Source organism: Lynx canadensis, chromosome E1 (genome assembly GCF_007474595.2).
Source record: "Lynx canadensis isolate LIC74 chromosome E1, mLynCan4.pri.v2, whole genome shotgun sequence".
In the NCBI taxonomy this organism is placed as follows: domain Eukaryota; kingdom Metazoa; phylum Chordata; class Mammalia; order Carnivora; family Felidae; genus Lynx; species Lynx canadensis.
In genome coordinates this window covers 13607410-13633931 of record NC_044316.2, presented here as the reverse complement: position 1 = coordinate 13633931, position 26522 = coordinate 13607410, and the positions used below count along the sequence as shown (strand labels likewise).

Sequence of the window (26522 nt, the reverse complement as noted above, 5' to 3'; positions counted from 1 at the left end):
CACGGCTGTTACTGTGAATGCATGCAAGTGTAACATACATACAGTGAGTGTACAGATCTCAGGGCACGGCTCAGTTAATTTCCACATATGTATTCACCTGTAGAGATACCACCCACGTGAAGCCGCCGAACTTCCCTGCACCCCAGCAGGCTCCTTCTTGCGTCCCCACAGTCCGCTTGTAATTAATGTGGAGTTAGGTCCATTGCCTTGTATGTGGGGTACCTGGGTAGCCTGGACACCCAGAATAAAGGGAAGAGCATATTTAGGATTTCCTGAGTTGGGATTTCTAAGTGGGGCGTCCTAGTTCAGCCCCGAAGAAGAAGGTGTCAGAGAATCCACTCTGATTTCTAGGGATGAGTAAGCTTGGTTTCACCTTCTCCTCCCCTTCTAGACACACTCAATGGGAACCTGGAGCCGATGCTGTGTTTATTCACTGCCCTTGGAGCAAGGGTGGGTTGAAAAATTGTCACTTGCTTTTAAGCTTATCAGTTATGAACACACTGTTTCATGAAGGCTGGAACTCTAGCCAAGTCCTTCCCGGAGCCCTCCGGTGGGGGGGGTGGGGGCGGTGCTGACCCTGCCAGGCCTCAGGGTTAGTCCACTTCTCCAAAGGCAGAAGGGAGCCCCTCTGTTGATAAGAGCCCCCCTCCCCTGCTTTTCTCTTTCTTTACTGTGAGGATCTTGACCAGCCACACTGAATGAGTGTGGTGGAGTCGGGGGCTGGCTGTTGTCGTAAGTGTTTACTCTCAGGGTATGACGACTTGAAACGGCCCCCACACAAGGTACGACTCTCACCTGGTTTACAGGACAGATCCCTCCGAGGGGTGGAGTCAGGACCTCCCCTCATTTCTCACCGTCACGTGCTCTAAAACCACACTGTCTTGTCTACAGATAGCGGGACTGCACCCGTCAGGGACTCCACCCTGACGCCTGGAAGTTTGCCAGGTGCCTGAGGTAGAGGTTGGAAATGGCCCCTGCAGATTCCTTGAATCCTCATGAAGCCTCTACTGTGTGCCAGACACTGTTCTCGATGCTGGGGATACAGCAGGGCACAGCGCGGGTGCAAAGCCCCGCCCATTCTCCAGGGGCTCTGTTAGGCCCACATGTGTTTTTCCCTTTGAAGCTGATATTTTAAAATTGGAAGGTTCCATGTTGCACATTTTTTTTTTTTTTTCAGTCTTCTCTGGAGAAATCAGAAGCTTTGGCAACATTGGTGGGCCTGCCTTCCTGCATCACAGCTAAACTGGCAGCAGCCTGCTCAGTATAGGGCTGGTCCCTTTCTGCTCACCTTTGTACCCATCCCTGGCCACACCTGTGCTACCTCCTCCACAGCTGAGGGATTCGATGTAGAGTGGGGGAGGCAGGAGGCTCAGGGGTGGGGGGCGGCTGGGGGCCATGTCCCAGCCCTGCATGCCCTTTGGGCTTCCTTTGGTTTTGGGTAGGTCCAGTGTGATTGGAAATGAGGGTCCCTGCAGGAGATGGGCTGCAGAAAGGCCACTGTTCATTGTCTTAAATGTTCCTCCCCACCTTTCCCTCCCTAATTACCCCCAAATAAAGTGACAGCAATTATGGGAGGCTATGTATTACAGTGTAAAAACTCAGGAATCCTAAGAGAAGGGACTGGACCGGGAGCTCATGTTGCCTCTGCTCTGGGCATGGCACTAGGCTGGCACTGTGGGCCCACTTGTCGCATTTCATTCTTTGCAACACCCTTACTATCATCATCTCCGTTTTTCATAGAGAAGAAAGCTGAGGTTCCAAAGGGGTGACATCTCCAGTGTCACTCAGCTTGTACAGCAGAGCTGGGATTCCAGTCCAGAACTGCCTGATGCCAAATTCTATGCCTCTTCTTCTGTCACCAGTTTCACGGTGACCGTGGCTGAGTTACTTGACCCCTCCGCCCTTGACTTTCGCGGTGTATGAAGTGGACGGTGATGCAGCTCAGGTGCACGAAATGCATTCCAGGTGTATGAAAATGCTTCAAAACGTGAAGAACTGCAGCACCTTCACACATTCTCATTAGTTTTTAAGGAAAAGACTGGATTGGTCTCTTGGGCAGCTGGGCGCCTTTTGAATACTGGGCCTGAGCTGGGGCAAGGGAGGGGGCAGTGGAGCCCAGAAGGGGGGAACTGATTTACCAGGCTTCACATAAGCTGAAAGGGCTCCTGGCTGCTGTCCCCACTAATTAGAACAGAGATTTCTGCTTCTCTATGAGAACGGGAAGGTCTGGGCTGGAGCCCGCGTTACCTGTTCCATCTGTATTTTAATAGAACATTTATTTTAATAGGATTTAATCTTGAGATGCAAAGATGGAAACAGAAACAGCATGTAAATCAAGAGGTAACCAAAACAGGCTGTCTGAAAACTAGATCTTCAAAGGTGCCAGGAAGAGCTTTTGAGTGTGACATCAACAAAGGCCAGTTACTGATAGCTGAGAAGGTCCCTCAAGGGCATGACCGTGGAGAGGCAGGACACAGCCCGTGGTGCAAGTGATGGGAGCAGGGACACCTGGCTTCCACATTGCAGTTCCTCTGACCTTCCTTCCCCTTTTCTGGAAAGTGCCCCCACCTCCCCCCCCTCTGCAGCATTCACCCTTTCTCTTCCATGAGTACACAAACACAGGCAGCAGTCCTGATTATAAACGGATTGTGTTCCAAGCATTCATTTGTGCTGTTTCAAGTCACTTCCATCAATGTTTGTGGAAGGCCAGCTGTGTGCCAGGCATGGGACAACAGGATCCTGGAGGAGAATAAGATACTGTCCTTGCCTTAAGCTGCCTGTGCTCCAAGTAGAGACCAGACGTGTAGTGTGAACCCCATACAGAAGATGGTGGGTGCTGGAGGAGATGGTGGCCTCCATCCTGGAGGTCAAAAGAAGGAGGGACCACCCCAAGGAAGGCTTCATGGAGTTGGTGGTGTTTGAGGTGGGCCAGGGAGACTGGACAAAATTTCTGAAGGGAGAGATGGAGTAGGGAAGTACATTCTAGTTAAATATGGGACAGGGTACACAAAGGAATGGAGGTAAGGAGAGCGGCGGACACGTTCAGAACTCAGTTGGACTGTGGTGTGGATTTCACATTGGGCAGTAGTGGGAAATGAGGCTGTCAGGGTCACCTCAGGCCATTTTTGTTGGTGTTAAATGCCAAGGAGTGAAGGGCAGGTTAGGCTTCTCTGTTCCCTGACTCCCCCAAACTCACATCGCAGTTTGGTGCCCTAGTTAGCTCAGAAACATAATTAGTATTACAGTTGAAATGGAGCTCTGTAACCTTTGTTTTATTGTAATGCTATTTATTGGGGTTTCGGGCTAGAGGGTCTTCCTATTGGAGGAGTGGTAGGTGGTACCTCCCAAATGACTCTTGATTGGCAGTTTAGCTAAGTGACTCAGGAATCTTTTGGTTGCAGGTGACAGACCCCAATTCTAATGAACTTAAAGGGAAAGAGAAATGTATTGGTTTAGGTAATTGGAAAGTTCAAGGGGGACAGATTCAGGTATGGCCTGATCCAGGGCTAGAATAGTATTCTGGACACTGGTTCTCTCTCCCCGTGTCTAAGCTATGCTTTCTTTTGGGTTGGCTGCATCCTCAGGTTGTCCACAAAGAAAGATGATGGCTATTCCAGGCTTACATTCTGCCAGTGTAGCAATACCAGCCAACAGGAAGAGCAAGTCTGTTTTCTGATGATTTTCGAGGGAGTCCCAGGGACCACTCATACTGGACACGGTGGGTCACGTGCCCACCTCTGAACTTTGGCCAGAGGGATGAGCTATGCTGATGATCCAAGTCTAGGTGCCCCCTCCTTGTTCTAGGGGTGGAGTCACCTGGACTGAGAAAATAGGAGGGTGGGTCACCTAAGGAAATTTGGTATGTTGCTGTCAGTAGACCAGGGAATGGAAGCTGGACAGGAGAAAACAGCAGCTGTCTGCTCTCCAGGCCCCGGTGGTTTAGTTGGTGTTGGTCTCTGTTCAGTCTTGTCTACTTTGCTGGTGGCTGCAGAGGCTGGTACTCTCCCAGATGCAGGGATGCCCCCTTCTGCCTCTGCTGGGTGAGGTGTTCTCTCTTCTTCCCTGATGCAGCATATTGGACCCCCCAGCCTTACTAAGCACACTCCTTGGGCACCCCCTTCCCAGAGTCTATCCTGGACATTGGGGCAGTCCAGTGCGTGACTGTGTCAGACCTTGCTTGGGGTCGGCCCTCAACTCTGGGGTTCAGTGATACTTCCCCATCCTCTTTTGCTGGTGCGCTGTGGGGCTTATTTGCCTCTCCACCCAGAAAGTCTGGATTCCTTTCATTTAGATTGCTCCTTCCTCTGACCATCTAGCCATGGATGCTCTTGGTCACAAGGTCCTGTCTGAGAGTGGGGCAGGCTCTGTATGATCCATCCCCCTGCGGGAAGCTCAGGCCCAGCGGAGATCTCAGGGGTATGAGAGGTGGGGACCCCTAGACAGCAAGGAAGTAACTGCAGCAGGGCAGAGGGGCAGCCTGAAGCCCCACAGAAAAACCCAGGGAAAGTAGCACCATGTGTGATCCTGAATGTACATGGTGTTCAAACAGTGGCCCTCAGTTTCCCTATCTGTGAAATGGGACTAGTTCTAATGAATGACTTATGTTCACTTGTTCTTTAACTGGAATTATTTGTGTAAGCAAAGCTCTTATTCAGCAATTCCACTTCTAGGTGCATATGCCCAAAAGAACTGAAAGCAGGGACTCAAACGGATATCTGCACACCCATGTTCATAGCAACATTATTCAGAACAGCCAAAAGTGGAAGCAACTCAGGTGTCCTTCAGCAGGTGACTAGATAAACAAAATGTGGTATATCCATACAAGATATTATTCAGTCATAAAATGGAATGGAATTCCGATACAACGTGGATGAACCTGAACACGTTATGCTAAGTCACTAAGCCAGAAGGACAGAAATTTGCTTGATCTCACTTATGTGAGGTACTGAGAATAGGTAAAAGCAGAGAGCCAGAAAGTAGAATAGAGTTAACAGGGTTTGGGGTGGTGGTGGGGAAGAGTTATTGTTCAGTGGATCAGAATTTCTGTTTGGGATGATGGAAAAGATTCTGGAAATGGACAGCTGTGATGCTTGCATAATACTGAAAGCCTCTGGATTGCACACTTGAAAATGGCTAGAGGGGTAAGAGAACAAACATCTAATTCAGACCCTCATATGTAAAAAAAAGATAAAAGAGCGTGTTTCTCTGGTTGAAGATGGGGTGACCAGGTTGGGGGAGCTCTAGTCCTGTCTCCATGAGCACTGAAATACATTTGGGGCCAGAGTGCCTTGGGGAAGCCACAGCCCACCCTTCTCTACAGGTTCTGAAGTTGACGGTCCCCAAGACCTCTCTCTTGTCCAAGCCCATCCCCCTCCTCCAATGGTCATGTGTTGATGGGAAGGTCAGCTCAGGGAGAAGGCTGTGGAGAGACTGGGCCACCTTGTGTGAGCTCTCTTTTTATCCCAGCATTTTCCTTTCCTGTAGCTGTGGACTCCTGGACAGGCATTTGTCAGTGTCTTGTGGGGTTCTCCTTGGAGGCCAAGGGGACTGGTAGTGGGTGGGTGGGGACTTCTGGGGGCTCAGCATGGATTCCGGTAGGAGTGTGGAGAGAAGAGTCTTGACTCTGAGCTGACCTTTGGGCACAGATCAGAGCCTGTGGCCACACGACAGAAGGCTTGGGTTTGGTGCCCACAACATGGATGCCTTCGGTGACTGCCAGCCAGACGCGAGCTGGGCAGCAGCCATTCCAGGGGGTGCTGTCCATGGAGAGCAGGCTTCAGGGTGGACATCTCTGCTGTTCCTGACCACCACACAGGCTTAGAACCTTCTTCTGAGCGTTTTCTGGGCTGCTTCTTGCCAATCTGATTTTTTTAAAAGAAATGTTTATTATATTTTTAAAATCCATGTTCCTTGCAGAAAATTTGGAAAACACAGAAAAGTACAAAGACTAAAATAAAAATCATCTGCAATCCCAGATGGGGGATTGCAGAGATAACCACTATTAACATTTAATATATTTTTTTCTGGTCTTTTTTCCCTCTAAACACATACCCTCCCACACAGTGTATTTACATCTGCATCTACATCTGTTTCTATATATTATAACAAACTAGGGATTATACTTTAGATATAATGTATTAGGACTCTTGGGGGCAAATGTCAGAAGCCCAGGTTGAATTAAACAAACAAAGTAGGGGGATGTATTGGCTGTCATAACCCATTTGTAGAAAGGGCTGGGCCTCAGGGACAGCTGGATCCAGGACCTTCAGCAATCTCTCTTCCTCTCTGTCTCTTGTGTCTGTGTCTCTTTTTTGTGTTGGCTTCATTCCCTTGGGCCATCTCTACCTCTGATGTTGAAACCATGGTTACAGACCACTGTGGGTTTAACATTTTAACGCTTTTTCCTCCAGAGAGGGGAAAAAAAATCTCCTTTCCACCAGCTCCATTTAGACAAACCCCAAGGAGTTCCAATTGGTTTGGATCACACGCCCATCTGTGCATTAATCTCTACATGGGGGTTGGGTGGGGATTTATGCTTGGCCCAGCCTGAGTCAGGGCTCATCCCTGTGGCTGGTGTGGGTATTGTGAGCATAAGAGTCCTTTCCATTGGGAGAAGAGCAGATCCCTAAAGTAAAGGTGGGGAGTTTCATTATCAGATGAAGGGGTAAAAGTGACTTGGGCCAGGCAGAAACCATAGACAAAAGTTGCTTTGGCATTGGTTCCAGCCCTGGGCCGGGGGGTGGGGGGTAGCACAGTGTTTTGAGTGGGCACGTGGGCCCTCATTCACATACCCATTTAATGAAAGATCAATTGATAGCATCCCATGAGCTGTATAGTGTGGCCACACCCATCAACATTACGCATATGTATAGTCCCTTTGACCCAGGGAACCCCCTTTGAGAGTTTATCCCGCATCTATATTTGCACATGCGTGGAACGATACAGTACAAGGTCATTCACTGCAATATTGTTTGAAACAGCAAAACGCTGGAAACAAGCAAATGCCTATCAGTAGAGAACTGGGCACCTGGATTCATGCCCTGGAATGCCATGTGACTTAAAAAGGAATAGGGAGGCTTTCTAGGGTCCAATGTAAAGTTCTCCCAAGATATTCTGAGTAAAGAAAAGCAAGGTGCAGGATGGAGTGTACAATATATGCTGTTTTTTTTTTTTTTTGTATAAAAAAGGGTGAAAATAGGACTCCATCTTTGTGTTGGCTTATGTTTGCATAAAGAAACTGCAGAAGGATGTGTAGAAACCATTCCATGAGGTGGCTGGGGAGCTGCATGGGGACAAGGATAAGACAATGCTTTTCACCATATGTATATGTGTATATATATATATATATATATGTGTGTGTGTGTGTGTATGTATATATAAACATTTTAACTGTTTATTTATTTATTTTGAGAGAGAGAGATAGTGAGCAGGGGAGGGTCAGAGACACACACACACACACACACACACACACACACACACACAGAATCCCAAACAGGCTCCACACTGTCAGCGCGGAGCCTGATGGTGGGGCTTGAACTCACAAACTGTGAGATCATGGCCTGAGCTGAAATCAAGAATCTGATGCTTAACCAACCAAGCCACCCAGGCGCCCCTCACCGTATACCTTCTAATACATTTCGCTTTTGAACTACATTAATGTATTATTAAAAAATCAACAGATCATTTCCTTTTGGAGTGATCAACAAGTTTGGGAGTCAGAAATCCTGTGTCAGTGTCTGTTGCACACAGTGCAAATGTACCTAAAGCTGCTGAATTGTAGTGTTTAAAAAAGATTTTTTTTTTAGTGTTTATTTATTTCTTTGAGAGAGAGAGACAGAGAGAGAGAGAGAGAGAGAGTGCAAGTGGGGGAGGGGAAGAGAGAGAGGGAGACACAGAATCCAAAACAGGCTCCAGGCTCTGAGCTATCAGCACAGAACCTGATGTGGGGCTTGAACCTATGAACTGTGAGATCATGATCTGAGCCTAAGTCGGACGCTTAACCGACTGAGCTGCCCAGGCGCCCCTGAACTGTATTCTTTAAAATGGTCAAAATAGTACATTTTGTGTATGTTTTACCACCATTTTAGGAGTGAAAAAAAGTCAGCAGACCGAAAAAAAGTGGAAAAACCAGAAAAATAACCAACCAGAAAAACTCCATGGAATGTGAGCTCTGAAGTCAAGTGGCCTGAGTTCAAATCCTGCCTTTGCGATTTTGTAGCCCTGGGACTGTGCATAAACTGTTTAATTTCTCAGAGATTCAGGATAGGCATTTGTGAAGTGTGGATAATAAAAGAATCTGTATTCTGAGGGTGAATGAGAGGTTGGGATGAAGTGTGGTGCCCAGGAAACATGGGCCTCCCTGTGAGTTTAGCTCTGCAGGAAAGGAGGATGGCCACAGGAGCCTTACCACCTCCCCTCTCGCTAGGTGGGACCTTTGCATTTTAATGAAGACTCTTGAAGACTGAAAACATCCTAGAGTCAAAGGGAGGAATGGTCGGAATTTCAGAAAAATTTATAGCTCCTTTCTGGGGACAATGAGTTCTTATCATTTTCCAGGGAGAGTTTAACTTTCACCTTGGCCTCCCCCTTTGGCCCCCAGGTGGTTGAGCTGGAAGCTGGAGAACAAATGACCTGCCCGTGGAAAGGGGGTGAGCCAGGAGAAGGGAGAAAGGACAGCCGAGGTTCAGACCTGAGATGGACGGAGCCTGAGCTAGCTGAGAGGTCCAAGCGGGAAGGTTTGAAGCTGGAGAAAATGAGGAATTCATTGCAGACAAATGAGCCCCGACCTCCCTCAGCCCTTTATCTGCCTCTAGCTATTGCTGTCTCCGCTCTCCTTTACAGCAGAACTTCCAGAAGACCACCTCTGGCTTTGCTCCCCACGACGCCACATGGCTGCCTTTCTGCCCTCAGCTCAGAGTCATTTGATACAGCTCAGTGGTCCCTCCTTCTTAGAATGCTTTCTCTGTTTTGCTGGTGAAAGCTCCCGCTCCCGCTTCCCCTCTGTCTCCTGGCAAGTTCACCGCCTCCTCCTTCCCTGACTTCCAATGCATTGTGGAATTCTCTGTCTCCCTCCTGGTGTTCACCTGGGTGTCTGAAAGTCATTCCAGATGTAGCAGGTCCACAGTGAAATTCCTGTGCTCTCTCTAGCCCCCTACTCATCCCTTAGGTAGCCTTCACCATCTCACTTGTTTAGCCCAAATTCTTGGACTCACCCTTGACTTCTCTGTATTCTTATGGCCCACATTCAATCTCGCCCTGGGTTACTGAGGTGACTTTGTATTTTTTGATTTGTATTTATTTATTTTTAAGTTTATTACTTATTTTGAGAGAGCGCGAGAGAGAGGAGAGAGCGCGAGGAGCGAGAATGCAAGCAGGGGAGGGGGCAGAGAGAGAGAGAGAATCCCAGACAGACTCCATGCTGCCAGCACAGAGCCCGATGTGGGGCCCAAACTCACGAACCATGAGATCATGACCTGAGCCGAAATCAAGAGTCAGATGCTTAACTGACTGAGCCACCCAGATGCCTCAAGGTGACTTTTTCACTGGCCTCCCTGCTCCCTGCCACTCTTTGCCCCCTACGGTTCTTCAACACTGCAGTCTGAATGATCCTTTGAATATGTCAGATCACATCTGTTCTGCTTACAACTGTGCCTCTGTGGCTTCCTGTTTCCTCATAGTAGAAGCCAAAGTTCTTACCATGGCCACGGGCCCTACATGATCTGTTCCCTTGTGATTTCTTTCTTCCTTTCCCAGGAAGGAAGGACGCAGGAGTAGGAAGGAAGGAAGGGAAGGGAAGGGGAGGGAGGGAAGGAAGAAGGAAGGAAGGAATAAGGAAGGAAGGAAGAAGGAAGGAAGGCAGTGGAAGGAATGAAGGAGGAGGAGAGGGAGGAGGAAGGAAGGAGGAAGGAAGGAGGGAAGGAAGGAAGGGAAGGGAGGGAAGGGAATTGACGGAATGACTGAAGGGGCAGGAAGTAACTGTCATTCATTACGGTAATTCCTTACATTCCTACTTCATTCTTCAGTCCTTTTCTTCTTTCTTTCTTTCTTCTTTCTTTCTTTCTTTCTTTCTTTCTTTCTTTCGTTCTTTCTTCTCCCCATGATTTCTCTGCCCTCAGCCCCTGTTCTTTATTCTGGGCTCTGTCTGCACTGGCCACACTGGCCTCTTTGTGACTTCTTGACTAATTAAGGTATGCTTCTACTTAAGGACCGTTGCCCTTGCTGTTCTGTCTACATGGAATGCTTTTCCCTAGACACCCTCACCACTTGCTTCCTCACTCCCTTCAGGTCTTCTCTCAGATGTCATCTTCTCATCGAGGTCTTCTCTGAGGACCCTGTTTAAATTTGCAAACTGTTCTCTGCTTTATTTTTCTTCGTGGCATTTGCCATCACTTGATATACCTCGTACTTAAACTTTTTATGTTATTAGGTGTTGATTATCTCTTTCCCCCACTAGAATATGAGCTCCAAGAGGGCAGAGGTTTTTGTCTGTTTTGTTCACTGTTCTCTCTCTGTGGCCTGGAACGGTGCCTGGCACATAGAAGATGCTCAGCAGGAATGAACGAATCACATTTGGTTTTCATAGGGAGGGTAATAGGATGACATTTCAAGGCTTTATGTGGTTCATATGATCAGATTTACATTTTGAAGGGTCGCTGGAGCTCCTGGGGAGAAATTATTGGAGTGGGACAAGAGTGGGATTGTGGAGATTGGTTAGGAAGATATCAGTGGCTTCGGGATGCTGGTGGAGGGGGATGGAAGGACATCGACGGACCCGGGAAAAATGTAGCAGGTAGAATGAAGGGATCATTGATCGTTGGAGCTGCGCTTCTCAAACTTTACTGTCTGTGCACGTCACCTGGGCATCTTGTCAAATTGCAGATTCCCGTTGGCAGGTCTGGGGTAGGCCTGAGAAACTGCATTTAGACCAGCTTCCAGGGGACGTCCTGCTGCTGGTCCACGACACAGCTTGAGTAGTAGGGGTTGGATGTCAGGCATAAGGCAGGAGGAAGAGTCAGGGTGCTCAGTGCCTTTATTTGGGAGACAGAACTTGGGAGGAGGAACAGGTTGGGGGAAATGGGGTCACTTCTGGGCATGTTGATTTTGAGGTGCTGTGAGATCCCAAGTGTAGATGTTCAGTTGGCAGTGGGGTCTGTAGCTGACAGGAGAGGCCCGAGCAGGAGACAGACAATTGGGGGTCCTCATAGGGACAGCAAACGCAGCCCCAGTGTGGGTGAGACTGAGTGGGGAGAGGGTGCATTGAAGGTGGTCAGGGCTGTGGGGACCCCTACTCTCTGGAAGTTGTATTATTGCCATGAAAGATGGATTGCCAAGGCAAGGGCATTGGGTTAAGATACCTGATTGGATGTGGGGCAGATGTTTTTCTTCATTAGGCTCATTCAATACTGTCCTGACCTTGGGGGTTTAATAGCGTCACAAAGAAAATGTGCAGGAGCCTTTTTCCTGAAGGCAGTGGCCAGTCCAGGGCACTTGGAGGAAGCCAGACAGCTCTGGTTCTCAAGAAGGCAGGACATCCTCCAGTTTTGGTGCAGCTGTCCTCATGGGCCTGTCCTGGAACATTTGGGGGTTCTGCTGCCTTGGACCCCCAGCGTGGACTTTGGCGAACCTAGTCTCAGATCCCTGGACCTGCATGATGGGGTAATAATAGCCGTGGTTGTGAGGGTCAGTGAGATGTTGTGTATAACATGCCGAACCCAGAGGCTATAGAGTTGTAATAGTTCTCTCCAGAGGGTGTGCACAGTCAGGATGGGCACTGGACTTGCCCACTCCCTCCCTCCCCGCTCCCCTGCACGCGCCTGGCTTAGCCCCACTTCCAAACACTTCTCACGTTCATGGTCCTGCTTCCTCCTCCAGCCCTCTCCTTGGCTTGAGCCCTCTCCTGCCATTTAGATCAGTCCCCATGATCTCTCTTGCTCTGAATCACACCCCCACTGGTGCCCATACGTTCAAGCCGGTCTCTCATCCATTCACTTTTCCATTCTGAGCCTGGCTGTAAACCCCCTGGGGGTGTTGTCCATCTGTTCATCCATGTCCCCCATTGCACTTTGGTCCTTGAGGCTGGGTAGGTGCTGAGGACCCAGTGGGAATGAGGCAGGCCTGATCCGTCCCCTTACGGAGCGCTCAGTCGGGTGGGGAAGACAGGGATCCAGCGGGTGGTTGCGGTGGAGGGGCTGGGTGCTGTGACACGGGAGGCTGTGCTGTGGCAGCAGACAGCACAGGGGGCCTGACCCAGGGTGGGCATGCCATCTCCAGGGAGGGAGATTTTGGCAAGTCTGGAGAGGGGGTGTGGGCAAGGAGAAAGGTCTGGACGGAGGGCTGTGGTGGGAGTGACAGGTGGCTCAGTAGAGGAACGGACAGGTTTTGTGGGCTGGGGGGCAGGTGAGGAGGGGACGTGAGAGGGATGAGATGAGGTTGGGTGGGTCCAAGACAAGGGGCTCTTGAGGGCATGTTAAAGAGTCGGGTTTGGTCCTAATGGTGGAGGGGAGCCATTGAAAGGAGGGTGCCGCCATTTACTTTGCACTAATTTTCCACTTTCATTTCTGTTCATTGTGGTGGATACACATAAAACTTACATTTTAGCCATTTTGATGTGTACAGTTCGGTGGCATTATTTTTTATCACCAAACAGAAAGTCTGTCCCCAGTAGCAGTCTCTCCCTTTCCCCTCTACACCCCTAACCACCCACCGATCTGCCCTCTGTCTCCAGATTTGCTTATTCTGGACATTTCACTTAGATGGAATCCTATAATATGTGGTCTTCTGTGATGGGCTTCTCTCACCTGGCATCGTGTTTTCTCTTTTAGCCTATGTTAGTACATCGTTCCTTTAAAAACATTTTTTTTTTAAGTTTATTCATTTTGAGAGAGAGAGAGAGAGTGTGCATGTGAGCGGGGGAGAGGCAGAGAGAGAGGGAGAGAAAGAATCCCAAGCAGGCCTTGCACTGTCAGTGCAGACCCCAAAGTGGGGCTCGATCTCACGACCACGAGATCACGACCTGAGCTGACATCAAGAATCGGACGCTTAACCAACTGAGGCACCCAGGCGCCCCAGTACATCATTCCTTTTAAAGGCTTATTATACTAATGTCCTTTTAAAGGACATAGCGTATTTTATTTATCCATTCATCTGTGGTTGGTCGTTTGGGTCATTTGCACATTTTGGCTATTGTGAGTAGTGTTGCTGGGAGCATTTGTGCACAAGTTTTTGTTTGGACCTGTGTTTTCACTTCTTCGGGGTATGTTCCTAGGAGTGGAATTGCTGGTTCGTGTGCTGACTCCGTGTTTAACTCTCGGAGGATATGCTCCCCGTTGTTTCCCAAAGAGGCTGCGCGGTTACACATTCCCACCGGCATTGTATAGGGTTCCAGTTTTTTCACGTCCTTGCCAACACTTGTTATTCAGTATTATTTTTTAAAATTATGGTTATCCTAGTGGGTGTGATCAGCTTTTCACTTTAGAAAGATCCTTGTGTCTGGAGCATAGATTGAGGGGTGTGGTGGACGGAGATGGGTTAGGATGGGGTGGCCGTTGTCCAGGTGAGAGATTGATAGGTGACCAGGTGACAGTGGGGTGGAGAGAAGAGATCAGTTTGGGAGGTTGTGAGGACTCAGTGAGATGCACTGAGGCCTTGGGTGGGGAAGAGGGGGTCAGGCGTGACTTATTCACATCATGTCCCTGCAGGCTAGCTCTGCGCCAGCACATGATGGGTGCTTTATAAATACTCACTGAACACTAGATTCCCGAGGAGGAGAAATGGGACCTTTGGAGCTCTTTGTGCTCTTACGGATGGCCCTTCCCATGGCTGTGCCTGATATAATCCTCGGGCTTGGAGGGGAGGGTGAAGAGAGGTCTCAGGTAGCCCCTCTTCTGAGGGAGGCGCAGGGTTACGGAGCCCCCTGATCTGGATCACCTCCATCCTTCTTCATTTCCAGGTCTCCAGGAGACCATGTGGGTGGGGCTGGGGAGCTGGAGAGAATGGCTTTTTGGGGGAGGGTGTGAACCTGTGGGGACCAGTCCAGGACTGGACTGGCAGCTCTGAGGATGTGGAGCCTTTTCTGGGGTCCCCAGCCTCAGGGTAAAAGCACTTCCTGTGTATAGGTCACGCCACGCGAAATTCCCCGCTGCTCCTCCAGGGACACCTAGGGAGAGCTCACAGGTTTCCTCCATTCTTGACGCTTCCGTCAGGGTTCCGGAGGACCCAGAAAGACCTGGCCCAGTCCTTTGTGCGGTTCTCGTTGACGTTCTTGCCATAGGCTCCGCCTCTGGGTGTACCTGACCTACTGGGGTTTCTCCAGCTCTGCAGCCTTTTAATGATGGATTTTGGCCTAGATAGGGAGGGAAGTGTCTTTCGATCTAAAAGCTTGCAGCAGCTTCCCTTTTCTTTCTCCTCTCTCCTCCCTTTTCTCTCTTTTCTCTCTCCCTTTTCATCCTCTGCCCCTCTGCTGGGTTCCCCTGCCCCCAACCCCCTTCTGTAAATCTGCAAAACAAACACCTTAAAAAAAATCCCATTCATCTGTTCCGTGTGCAGCTCTAAGCAGGATAAAGCCTCTGCCTCCCTTGGGAGCTGGCTTTTGAGCTTTGGGCATTAGCTCTGTTTATGTGGCTTGGGACAACTGGAGGAGAATCCCAGGGCACTGCCGTGTGGCCCGGGGCCTTGTCAGGCCTCAGAGGCTCTGACCCAGATACGTGGGTGGGTGGCCCTCTGCTCACCTTCCGGTCCAGAGAGGGACCGAGAAAGGACAGGCAGGGGGGGAGACCTGTAACCTTTGAGCGGTGGCAAAGCCAGACGGGCTGCTGCAGTCACCCCTGGCCTGTGGGCTTCTTGGCCGACTGGACCTCTGCCTGCTCTCCTCTCTCCAGGGAGAGCGTGGGGACTGGAGGTCAGATTTGCTGTGGGGCGGGGGGGGGGGGGCACCTCTGCCCAATGATGGCTCATTGTGTTCCCAGCTACCCAGGTGAACCTTGCAGCAGCAGCAGGTGCTACCCTAACAAGCACACGGCCATGTCCTTGGCCATGTCCTTTGCTCTGCTGAGGGAATTTATTGTTCAGCACCGTGGGAGGTGTGGGGGGATGCAAGGAGCACACTAGGTGCCCTCCTCAGGAGCTTGGAGTTTGCACTGCAAGTGAGAACCCTGCTCACAGGGCTGGACCCTGATGGAACAGGGAAGGTGAAGTTCAGCCAGTCCATGCTTTGCTGCCCAAAGGCGGAGGGGGCAGGGGGTGGTGGTGGTGCAAGAGGGGCTGCAGCTGTCTTCGCTTTTATTCTTTGCTTCGGTGGCCTGTTCATTCACTCGGTGCATGAACGGGATAGCTCGGACCGCAGATTGTGGAGTCAGACTTCTTGAGTTTAGAGTTCTGGGTTCCCTCCAAGAACTGGCTGTGTTTCCCAAGCCTCAGCTGACTCATTTATGTAGATGAAAACATCTCCTTGTCCTGATCATCCTCACAGAATTGTGCTTGGCAGAGAAGGTGATAAGAAACCTCATCAGTGTAATTATTATGCAAATGTAAGGTCTTAGTTTTTGAGGGCCTGCAGTGAAGGAATGTGGCCCTGGGCCCCGTGGGGCGTGGGCGTGGGCGGGCTGACGACGTGGCCCCTGCCTTCAGAGCGCATATAGCCAGCCATGCCGGCCTGCAACTAGACACATTTCATGGAGGATCTGGCTGGAAGGTTCTTATCATGTTTTCTCATGGGGCACTGGCCCAGCATGGCCCTCAAGCTCTTCAATTCATTCAACAAATAGTGACTGAGTGGCCACGGGAGCCAGGCAATGTTTAGGCGCACGCTGGAGGCCAGCAAGGGGCCCGGGTGCCCCCCAAGTCTTGAAGCTGTGCCCGGCTCCTCCAGCAGAAGGAGGCTCTGTGTCCTCTACATCCTGCCACACGCTCTCAGGCTCTGAGTCCACGGGCTTCAGCGGCGCTCATTGGCTGGATGATTTTTGTGGCTGGCCTAGGTGTGGCCTCTTCCTGTCACTCTTTGGTCTGGCCGGCTGGGGCAGAGAGTAGATCTGGGAGGGGGTGACAGAGTCCCTGGGCAGGGGCCTTTAATTCTCAGTGGCCCCAGCTGCCTGTGGAGGCCGACCTCGTGCCTCCTGGGGAGAATAATGCCATTTCCGTGGACAGACCCTTCCAGTGTTACTGACGTTGATGCATCAGCTTGTCACTTAAGTGACCAGGGCAGCTGGAAATGATGCAGCAGGGGGGCCAAAGCAGCAGCCTCTCCTCAGCCCCGATTCCCTGTGGCAGGTGCTGGGCCTGCTCCCTGAGGCCTCGCGTGCTCTGACTTGATGGGTTGCAGGAAGCAGATGTGGCAAGGCCCTTCCCCACACCCAGACTCCTTCATTAGATGCCTCTGGATTCTTTGAATTTTTTTCCCCCAATGAGTATGTAATGATATTTATAATAAAAATGTACAATTCAGAAACAGAGTGATGGCCTCTCACTCAGTGATGTCCTTTTTAAAAAAAATATTTATTTTTGAAAGAGCACAAGTGGGGAAGGGGCAGAGAGAGGGGGACAGAGGATCTGAAGCCGGCTCCATGCTGACAGCAGTGAGCCTGATGCGGGGCTCGAACCCACGAACTGCAGGATCTTAACCCGAGCTGAAGTTAGATGCTCAACCAACTGAGCCGCCCAGATGCCCCTCAGTAATGTCCTTTGAAATAATCCAGGATAGGTTATTTGTATTTAAAAGATATTTCTGTAGGGAGTTAGCAAATGAAAAGCAGCTTTCTCTTGAAAAAAACCCAAGAACCAAAATAACTCATGTCAGGCTCTCTTCCCAAGCAGCATATCTTTTGGGCATCACGTTGGTCTAGGAGGAAACCCTCAAGGCTCTTGAACTACCCTTTTCCCAACAGAGTTTAGCCAATGATTCCAGTGTCTGAGCCGCCAGCTCTCAGAGACCAGGGCTACTGCGGTGGGGAGCCATTTAGAACTTGCCACCCAGGGTCCCTTAGAATCCTAGCTTTGCCACTTACTTGCTGTAGGACCTTCCACTTAACCTCTCTAAGCCTCAGTTTTTTTATGTGTAAAATGGGAGCATGGTTCTGTACCTCCCTCATAGGGTTGTAGAAAAGATTAAATGAAATAATGCTTGTCAAGAGCTTTACATTGTACTACATGAATATTAGCTAGGATTATGATGAGGATGAGAAATACGGATATTTTTATTATCTTTACCATCCATGTCCAGAGGAGTAATCCAAGATCAAGGGAGTGACATGAGCTTAGACCAAACTAGCGGGGAATGGGTTTACTCTGCCTCTGCCTCTTGAGCAGGAAGTTGAGGTCAAAGTAACAATCTGGCCTACTCAGCCAAACTGCAGTGGAGGTAACACTGGCCTGTCCCATGCTGCTCTTTTAGCCCTCCAGCTCTGAGGGTCTGTGAGCTCCTCATTTTGTTAATCCACCTTTTAGTTCATTCAGTACCGGTCACTATGCTGGGGGCTGGCCTGGCAGGCAGGGTTCATGTCAGAGACCAGGGAAGCGGCCTGGACAGAGGCAGCCCATCAAGGCCCTCTGTTCTCACTGAGTCAGGAGGTGAGCCTGGCCAGGGGAGCGAGTTTCTGCTCATTACTTGGAGATCTTGGTTATCCAGTGTGCTCTGGGTTGCCACGTTCTTTTTCTGAACCTTCCAGTCATACCACACTGCAAGGATCATGCCTGTTTTCCAGTGTGTCCCTGGAGGCATGCATAGTTATCTTGTCCTTCCTTTCCTAATGTCCCGGGGAAAGAAGCTAATGCTAGGAGGAGGCAAGAGGGCTGATATCACAGGTTTGGTTCATCGGCATTAGGTTCTGGAGGTTGGATTGGAGCATGTTGGTAAGGTGAGATTGCAGCCCTGACCCCCTGGGCTGAGTCAGCTATGCTTGGTTGCTTGGCTGCAGGTGGACCCCTTGCCCTGGCCATTCATCTCCCAGTGATGTACCATGGTCACACACAGGAAAGGGCGAGAATGAAAAGGGGCCACGTGCTCTGTCTCAGTGTTGGAAAACGGCTCTAAGCATTTGTCTTTCGAATGAACGAAGCTTTCAGACATCGGGAATAGCATTATTAATTGAAAAGACTACATATTTACCCTGAAATTCTATGGTCTGTCTCCACCGAGACTCAGTTGTTTGAGCCAGTGATGAAACTCTATAACTGGCATGTTCCTCAGTAATAACATATTCAGAAGAGTTAAGAGTTAAGAGGCAGAGTCTGGGAGTGTGGTGGAGTGATAGCTTAGCGAGGTGAGCCCAAGTCCGGAAGATAGTTGGGTGGTTCCTTAATATGGATGGTTTAACACACACCTATGCTGGGCATGAGGATGTGGGGCTTTTTCTCTCCTGGGGTCTACTAGGAATTCTGCCAAGACTTGGGATCACGTAGTAAGCAGTGTATCCTTATGTTAGCCTCATTTTTTGGTTCAATAGTCGAGCTTTACTTACTATGATTGTGTAAGAATTGCTTATTGTTGAGCCAAGGAGGGCACTATAATTATGTTTCCTTTCTTGTAGAAGCTTTTATTTTTTCCAGAGTTAGTGATTAATGCGTTTCTTCCATTAGCATAGTTTTCTGTGTACTTATTTTTGTTTTTCTGTTTTACTATTTTTATTTATTGTCATAATTCCTTGAGTAGTCTTTTTTTTTTTTCCTACCAAGAGTTTGCACCTATTAGATATCCTGTCTGTCAGTTCCATTCTTTTCATCAGGAGGCTTCACTTCCAGAGCCCTCTATCCTCTACTGTTCCTGTTATGGTAAAAGGATAGCCATTTTATTAGGCACAAAATCTGTAGGTTAGAATTTCAGGTAGGGCACATCAAAGGTGGATGGCTCATCTCTGCTTCACAATGCCTGAGACCTCATCCTGGATGGCTCAGATGGCTGGAGATGGCTGGGATGCTCAGCTGGTGCCATACGTCTGGGGCCTCAGTTCTGGCTTGGTTCCTAGGTTTCTCTTGTCGCATCTGCTGCGGCTGAAATGTCCAAAATGGTTTCTTCACGTATGTGGTGTGGACTGGATGTCTGGAACATCTGGAATTTGGCTGGTATCTGTATCTCCATGTGGCTGGCCATAGGACGATAGTCTCAGGATAGTTGGACTTCTTACATGCTGGCTGTTTTCCCTAGAGTAAATGTTCCTAGAGATCGAGGTGGAAGCTTCAAGGGTTCCTGTGACTCAGCCTTGGAAGAAGTTAAGTAATGTTATTTCTGTCCCATTCTGTTGGTCCAAACTGAGTTACAGGGCCAGCACAGGTTCAAGGCAAGGGGAGGTACACGGGCATCCGCATCAAGAGATATGCTCATCAGGAAGCCAACTTTGGAGACTAGCTACCACAACTCTCTTTCTTATCCGTTACTTCTTCCTGGAACCATTTTTGGTCAGGTATTGGATCCTCTCATGTTTTTATCTTTATCTTTTCTTTTTCATTTTCCACATCTTTGTCTTCTTGTTCTTTTTTGGGAACTTTGACTTAGTCTTCACATCATGTTTTTATTTTCTAAGATCTCTTTCTCTCCTGATCATTCCATTTTTTTATAGCATTCTCTCCTTGTGTCATGGATACAAAATCTTGTCTTATCTCTCTGGGGATATTACTTTATAGTAGTGTTTTGGGGTCCCCATTGGTTCCTTGCATTGTCTGTTACCTTCGGGTTCCTCTTGATTATTTTGACATCTCTCCCTGATGCTGGAGTCTTTCCTCAAATGTCTGGCCATCCTTGGCTGTCTCTCTGTGCCCAAGAGTGAGGCACTAGGAACTGGATTGGGAACTGTGTGCTTGGGCTGGCGTGCCACCTGGGAGCTTCCATGCAGGGTGATGATTAGGTAGCAGACTGCCCTTTCCATTGGAGTCCAGATGTCTTTTCTCAGGGATTGTTGCTCAGTTTCTTATGGTGGTGAGGGTTGGGAAGGTCATCTGGCTGCTGAGGAAGTGACAGGTTGGGAGGCTGTCCAAAGGCTCCGCGTCTTAAGTATCAAACGCTCTGCTGGGGTGATTCCAGCCCATCTTCCAGGCACAAGCCATCTTTTGTAGGCTGGATTTTCCTCTTCTGTTACATTTGCTCTTGTCATTTCACACTTAAAAAAAAAAACTGTTATTTTAAGGGGCTTCAGAAGAAGCAAAATAAATGCAGGTCATCAGTCTGATATGTTCATCATGGAAGTTTCAACAGAGACAGATATAGTCTGTCTCTACTTCTATGTTCGTATCCATATCCATATTTTCATATCTATCTCTCCTAAAAGAAGTGAGAGAGAACTACTTAAAAATTATTTTTTGTTAGGGCACCTGGGTGGCTCAGTCAGTTAAGCATCCAACTTTGGCTCAGGTCATGATCTCATGATTCGTGGGTTCGAGCCCTGTGTCAGGCTCTGTGCTAACAGCTCAGAGCCTGGAGCCTGCTTCAGATTATGTATCTCCCTCTGTCTCTCTGCGCCTCCCCTGCTCACGCTCTGTCTCTCTGTGTCTTTCAAGAATAAACAAACATTAAAAAAAATATTTTTTGTTGTGATGCATGCCATACATCTAAACTGAATTATGCAGTAAGCACCCACGTACTTGGCATCCAGGTCATGAAATACTAACAGGCTGGGAAAATGCTGATATTCTGTGCTTTTGTGGCTCCATGGTTTGTGATTGTGGTTCTGAAGCTATCTGAGGCCGTGACCCTGTGAGCTGGCCATCTTTGCCCTGACCATGATGTGGCTCCTTCAACTGAGGCCAGACGGTGCCAAGCAGAGTGGCTGAGCGCTGAGGCTGAGCACGTGAGGGAAGCTGTTTCCAGGTGATACGGCGCGTTTAGGCTGGATGACACGCGTACCTGCACCTCTCTTCTCCTCACTCCTGACTCTCTGCTAAGGCTTCTGTACTTTCCTGATCCCTCCTGGGTTTCCCAGGACCCCCTGACTTGCGGTGTGTCCAGAATGAACGCTTTATCATCTGCCTTTCGCAAACCTAGTTCTTCTCCTCAGATGTGTCATGTTCGAAGCACCCATCACTTGGTTTTCTGACACCCAGCCTTTTAGCTTCTCTTCTTCCTACTGTATCACTAAGTGACGTTTTTTTTTTAAAGTGTATTTATTTTTGAGAGAGAGAGCGAGCGAGCATGGGGGGAGGGGCAAAAAGAGAGGGGGGCTGAGGATCTGTGCTGACATCAGACAGCCCAATGTGGGGCTCGAATTCACAAACCGTGAAATCATGACCTGAGCTGAAGTCAGAAGCTTAACTGACTGAGCCACCCAGGTGTCCCCCAACACCCAAATTTCTGACTCCGTGACTCTTGGGCCCACACCACACCCCTCAGGGTCTGCACTTACTCATGTGTGAGCCGTACGGCGTCAGTCAGTCCTAAAAGTTGTCTGTTGGGTAAGGCTTTTCCCAGGAGTGTGGAGATGTGCCTGTGTGTGTAGGCTGGTCCATCAGCTCTGAGATGTAATACAGGAGGCTCACTTGTCCCTAACCAGGGGCCATAGCCGGGTCTCCAGGGCGGGGTCACCCTCCTGTCCTGTTCCTCCTGAGGCCTGTCCTTTCTCTTACCCCTGGCCTAGTTGAGGGATTCAGGGCCCTCTGTGCCATCCTCACCCAACACATCTGGAGAGAAGCCAGCGTGTTCTTTGAAGCTACAGGCACCAAGTATCACCCAGAACTCCCCTTGGTCCCATGTGTAGCCCCCTTTCATTGCCCAGGGTATGGCGTATTCACCTCCTGTGCTGCCCTGGGTTCTGCTGTCAGTGCATTCCTTATGGGGGACTCACAGACCCCGTGGATGGACCCCTGATGCTCATGCCTTTTTTTTTTTTTTTTTTTTTTTTAATAAGCTCTATGCCCAACATGGGGTTTGAACTCATGACTCCGAGATCAAGAGTTGCATGCTCTGGGACACCTGGCTGGCCCGGTTGGTAGACCGTGCAACTCTTGGTCTTGGGGTCTTGGGGTCATGAGTTCAAGCCCCACGTTGGCTGTGGAGATTTGTTTTAAATATCTTAAAAAAATAAAAAGAGTTGCATGCTCTACCAACTGAGCCAGCCAGGCACCCCGACATTCATGCTTTATAAATATGTGTCTCTAAACCAGCTGTGCCTCCTGATAGGTTCTTCCTGAGACGTGACCTGTTCACTTTTTGCACACTCGTGCTGAGGTGATTTGGGAACTGGGCTCTCTGGAGAACAGGAGAGAGGCTGCCTGTGGGATTTGGGCACCTCCCCTTGCCTCTCCAGGCCTCGATGTCCTTGTCTGTGTGATTAGGCTGTTGAATGGTTTCTAATGGTTTCTCCCAGGGCTGCTGGTCTGTGTCCATGAACCCCAGGATTGGGTGTGCATGGCGGGGGCGGGGGCTTGCCATTTTGCATCGTTGGGGAACTTTGAGTCATCAAAGGTCCAGAGTTGGGGTCCGAATCTCCAGGAACCAATTAGAGTGTGCACGGGGATGGGACATGACACCAGAGTCAACCATGCCAGATGCTTCCAGGTGAGCAGTGCCTGCTTTTCTCAAGGGGAACCGGTGGGGCACTGGGACTCACTCCCTTCGCCTGCTGGCACCTCTCACTCCCGAATCCTGTGCCCCCTTGTGGCCCCTCGCCTCCCCGCCAGCCCCGTGGGGCTCTGTTCTTCTCCACTTCCACATCGGCCCCAGCACAGGACAGACATTAACCCCCTCACCTCTCCGTCTGTCCCTTTGGGGCTTGGAATCAAGCCATGTGCATGTGCCAAGAGCCTGGTGGCCCCCACACAGTGGCTGGGCTCTCCTGTCCCTGCCTCCTAAGCTTAGGGTCCAAAGTACGTGGGCATCCGAGTTCCCCCAGGTTTGAAGCTGTCCCTGCCTCCTCTCTGTGCTCGGATTCACTTTCTGCCTTGACCCCCCTCCCCTGCACCCACTCCCTCCCCCCTCATTTGATGGCCGCCTTGGCAACAACGACAGTGGCCAGGTATCATGTTTTTGCTGTGTACCAGGCACTGTGCTAAGTGCTTTACAAGCTTATTCAGGCCACTGGTGAGGTGGGTATAGTTACGCCATTTTACAGATGTGGAAACTGAGGGGCATGGAGATGAAGTGACCTGACCAGGGTCACATAGCTAATCGGTAGGGCTGGAATTCAAATCCAGGCTTGTTGGGCCATAAAGCCGGTGCTTTTGATCTTACTGTACACACTGCCCACCTGCCTTGCTTGAGGCCAGAGCCTGGTTCTCTCTACTCCATCCAGCCTGCTGCCCGGGTGACCGGCCATGCCTGCACGGAGCCTCTCAAGGTGCTTCCAACCATGGGGATGCCCCAGCACTGCTTGCTGCTAGAATGAGGGTTATGTGATTGTGTGCTGGGTCTGGGGTCTCTGTAGCCGGCAAGGCAGACTCCTCTGGGTATGGACCCTCAGCCTGCACCCAGCCTGGTGTCCCCTGCTCATCCGTCCCCCTGTCCCGCCTTACCCAGGGACCACATAAGTATCTGCCACCATAAAAACTGTCAAGACACTAGCCCTCGAGGAGTTGAACACAATTTTCTGAGTCCTGTTCAGGGAACGGGCGTTGGGAGTTAGCCCGCCCATTCTGCAGATGAGAAAGCAGAGAGACTGAGACTTTGAGGTTCAGCTCGTCAGGCTTCTAATTCTTCTTTCCTCTCATTGTGTCTGATTCTTACGATGATTTCTCATGAATCTTTTATATTATGTTATTTCCTATTGTTTATAGTTTAGTTGGTTGTATAGGATGGGGAAATGGGATCAGCTAGAACTCAGAAGATCTCTCCAAATCAGTGACAGTGCAGGTACTCCTGAGGGCTGGGAGTGGGGACGAAGGGCGTGGCTGGGATCCCAGTCAGTGTCTGAAGCATTGCCGCACAGCCAGAGCTTGCACAGCCCGGGGTCCTGCGGGCACCAAAGGGCAGCCGGAGAGGAGAGTAAGCAGAAGTGACAGAACTAGAGTCCAGTTAGCCCCTTCTCTCTTGTTCGTTTTTAAAAATTCAGTTTTAATTTACATGCCATAACATTCACCCTTTTATACCCAATGCTTTTTAGTGTATTGACAAAGTTGTGCAACTATCACCAGCATGTAGTTCCAGAACATTTCTATCACTTTGGAAAGAAACTCCCCATTCCTCTCCATTCTCTGTCTGCCCCTGGTGACTGCTAGTCTGCTTTCTGTCTCTGGATTTGCCTGTTTTGGACATTTCACGTAAATGGAATCATATAACATGTGGCCTCTTGTGTCTGGCGTCTTTTCACGTAGCGTAATGTTTCCGAAGTTCATCCACGCTGTGGCATAGGTCAGTACTTTGTTCCTTTTTATGGCTGAATAATACTCCATCCACAGACCACATTTTGTTTATTCATTCACTGCGTGCGGACACTGGGTTCTTTCCACCTTTTGGCTGTTGTGAATGGTATGCCTCATTCCTTTTTGGTTGCGTTTTCCCGGGAAGCTTCTTATAGTGGCCAACTGTCTGCATTCCTCTAGCTTGGCTATTTGGAAAACGGGAGAAAACCCAGCCAAGCATGGCTGGGTGGCTGGGGACCTGGTGGGGTGAGGGATGCAGAGGGGGTTTATGGGTTTGGGAGAACTCTCTTCCAGAGGAAGACTTAAACCTGGCCCCAGAGCCATCTGCTGATAGGTGAAAGGTTTTCCTGTTGTTGATTATTAACCAGTAGTTATGGTCCTGAGAGTAGTTCCCTGGGGCTAGCATGGGTGCTTATTTGAGATGCCAGAAATGTTTTCAGAGACATTAAACAGTCCTGGACCCTCACTTCTCTCTCTCTACTCGGAGACCAGATCACCATTTTCTGGGTTATAGTAACAACAAATATGATGAGAATAACAATAGTCTACGTTTGTATAGGATTTTATGTTTTATTTCATGGCCATTACATTTAATTCCTCAGAACATCATCACCCCCATCTTTGCAGATGTGGAGAAGTGAGGTAACCTACCCAAGGTCATGCAGTGGGGTGGTGGGTGGAGCCAGACTGGAACCGGGGAGTCCCTTGATCCCTAGTATAGGGCACTTTCATAGAAGTGTGGGGGACATGGTGGCTGCGGTGGCCTCAAATGGTCTAGGGTAGAGAAATCGAAGCTGGATAGGGAGGAGCTGGAGGCCAGGGTACTGTAAGTAGGGCCCCCACCTGGGGTGTGTCCAGTGCCCTGTGAACAGTCCCATCTGGTGACCCATCTCCTGGCTTTCTCAGCTTCTCCCAAAGGCTCTCTGATCACTTCCTCCAGAGGTTTGCATTTGGCTAAAGCCAGCCAGGCCCTCTCCCAGCTGCCCCAGGATCGCCCATGCTTCTGGGGAAGGAATCCCAGAGCCGAGACCCTCAGTGGCAGATAGTTTTGGGGCAGAGGGATGCTGAGTGGGTAGCACCTCCAGGACCCCCGGGGGCTGGAGGAGGCCCCTGACCCTCCCATTCATGCGTGTTTTACCACCTTTCTCTTTTAGCTGTCTGTATGATCATCTTCCTCCCTTGTCTGCCACCTCTCTGTTCTCCCCGGCGCCCCCCCGCCCCGTGGGTCCCATGTCATCAGAGCTGTGTATGAGCATTCAGCTGGCTTGGCCAGTGAGGCAGTTTCAGACTCAGTGCTGTGATAATGTCAGGATTGCCGTGGGTCACAAGAAAGTTGGTATAAGTAATAGTAAGGATACCACCTCTGCTAATAATTTGCCTTATGCTTCTAATAAATGAGAGCAGACTGAAGGTTATCTCTTGGTGTAATCGTGTCACTTTCACCGGCTTATGTATCATTTGTTTGCCAGTTCTCTCGGCTGGAATGGCGCTGAGCACCGAAGTTCTTACTCGTCTTATCTCAGTACCAGCTGGTGACTGGGCTGGGCCTGGCTGTCCCTGGGAGGGTGGCTCCCAAACGAATGTCCTTGGTTGTGAGGGCGGGGGCAGGACGAGGTTGAGCCCAGCTGACCATGGCCGGGGTGATGACGCTGAAGCAGGGATTTCATCGTCTTTGTTTTTGGTCCTCCAGTTACAAGGCCGAGGCTAGCACCTGGGACTTGGGTAGCACATTTGTCTCCCGGGGCTGCTGTAACCAAGTGCCACAGATCTGCACCTTAAGACAACAAACCTTTGTTGTCTCTATTCTGGAGGCTAGAGGTCCAAAATCAAGGTGTCAGAGGGGCCTGCTCCTTCTGCAGCCTCTGGGGTAGACTCCTTCCTTGCCTCCTACAGCTTCTGGCAGTGGCTGGCAACCCTCGGTGTTCCCGCCGCCTCTTTCCAGTCTCTGCCTCTATTGTCATGTGGCGTTCTCCCTGTGTCTGTGTCTTCACATGGCCGCCTTCTCCTCTCGTAAGGACACCAGCCAGATTGAATTAAGGGACGGCCGTGATGATCTCTTGATTACACCTCCAAATAAGGACACATTCACGGGGCCTGGAGGTTAGGACTTCAGCATATTGTTTGGGGGGGACGTGATTCAACCCATAAGAGGCGGTTGGCTCTTGATTAAGTACCTTTGGCTCCTCGGAGTTGAGCGTGGGGGAGGGGACACACGTCCCCTCCCCTCCCATAGGCCACTTGAGCCGCCTATA

At 49.9% G+C, this 26522-nt stretch overlaps 1 protein-coding gene across 5 annotated transcripts in view; it reads left to right on the top strand.

Moving 5' to 3' along the window:
* RAP1GAP2 (RAP1 GTPase activating protein 2) overlaps positions 1-26522 on the top strand; it is a 206915-nt gene that overhangs the window by 74951 nt on the left and 105442 nt on the right. The window contains exon 1 of one of the 5 annotated variants that reach the window (XM_030295236.1): positions 8600-8648. The exons of the other annotated variants lie outside the window; for them this stretch is intronic. The gene's annotated coding sequence lies outside the window, so the exon portion shown is untranslated. Of the gene's footprint in view, positions 1-8599; positions 8649-26522 lie in introns of those variants that run through there. 5 annotated transcript variants of the gene reach the window in all.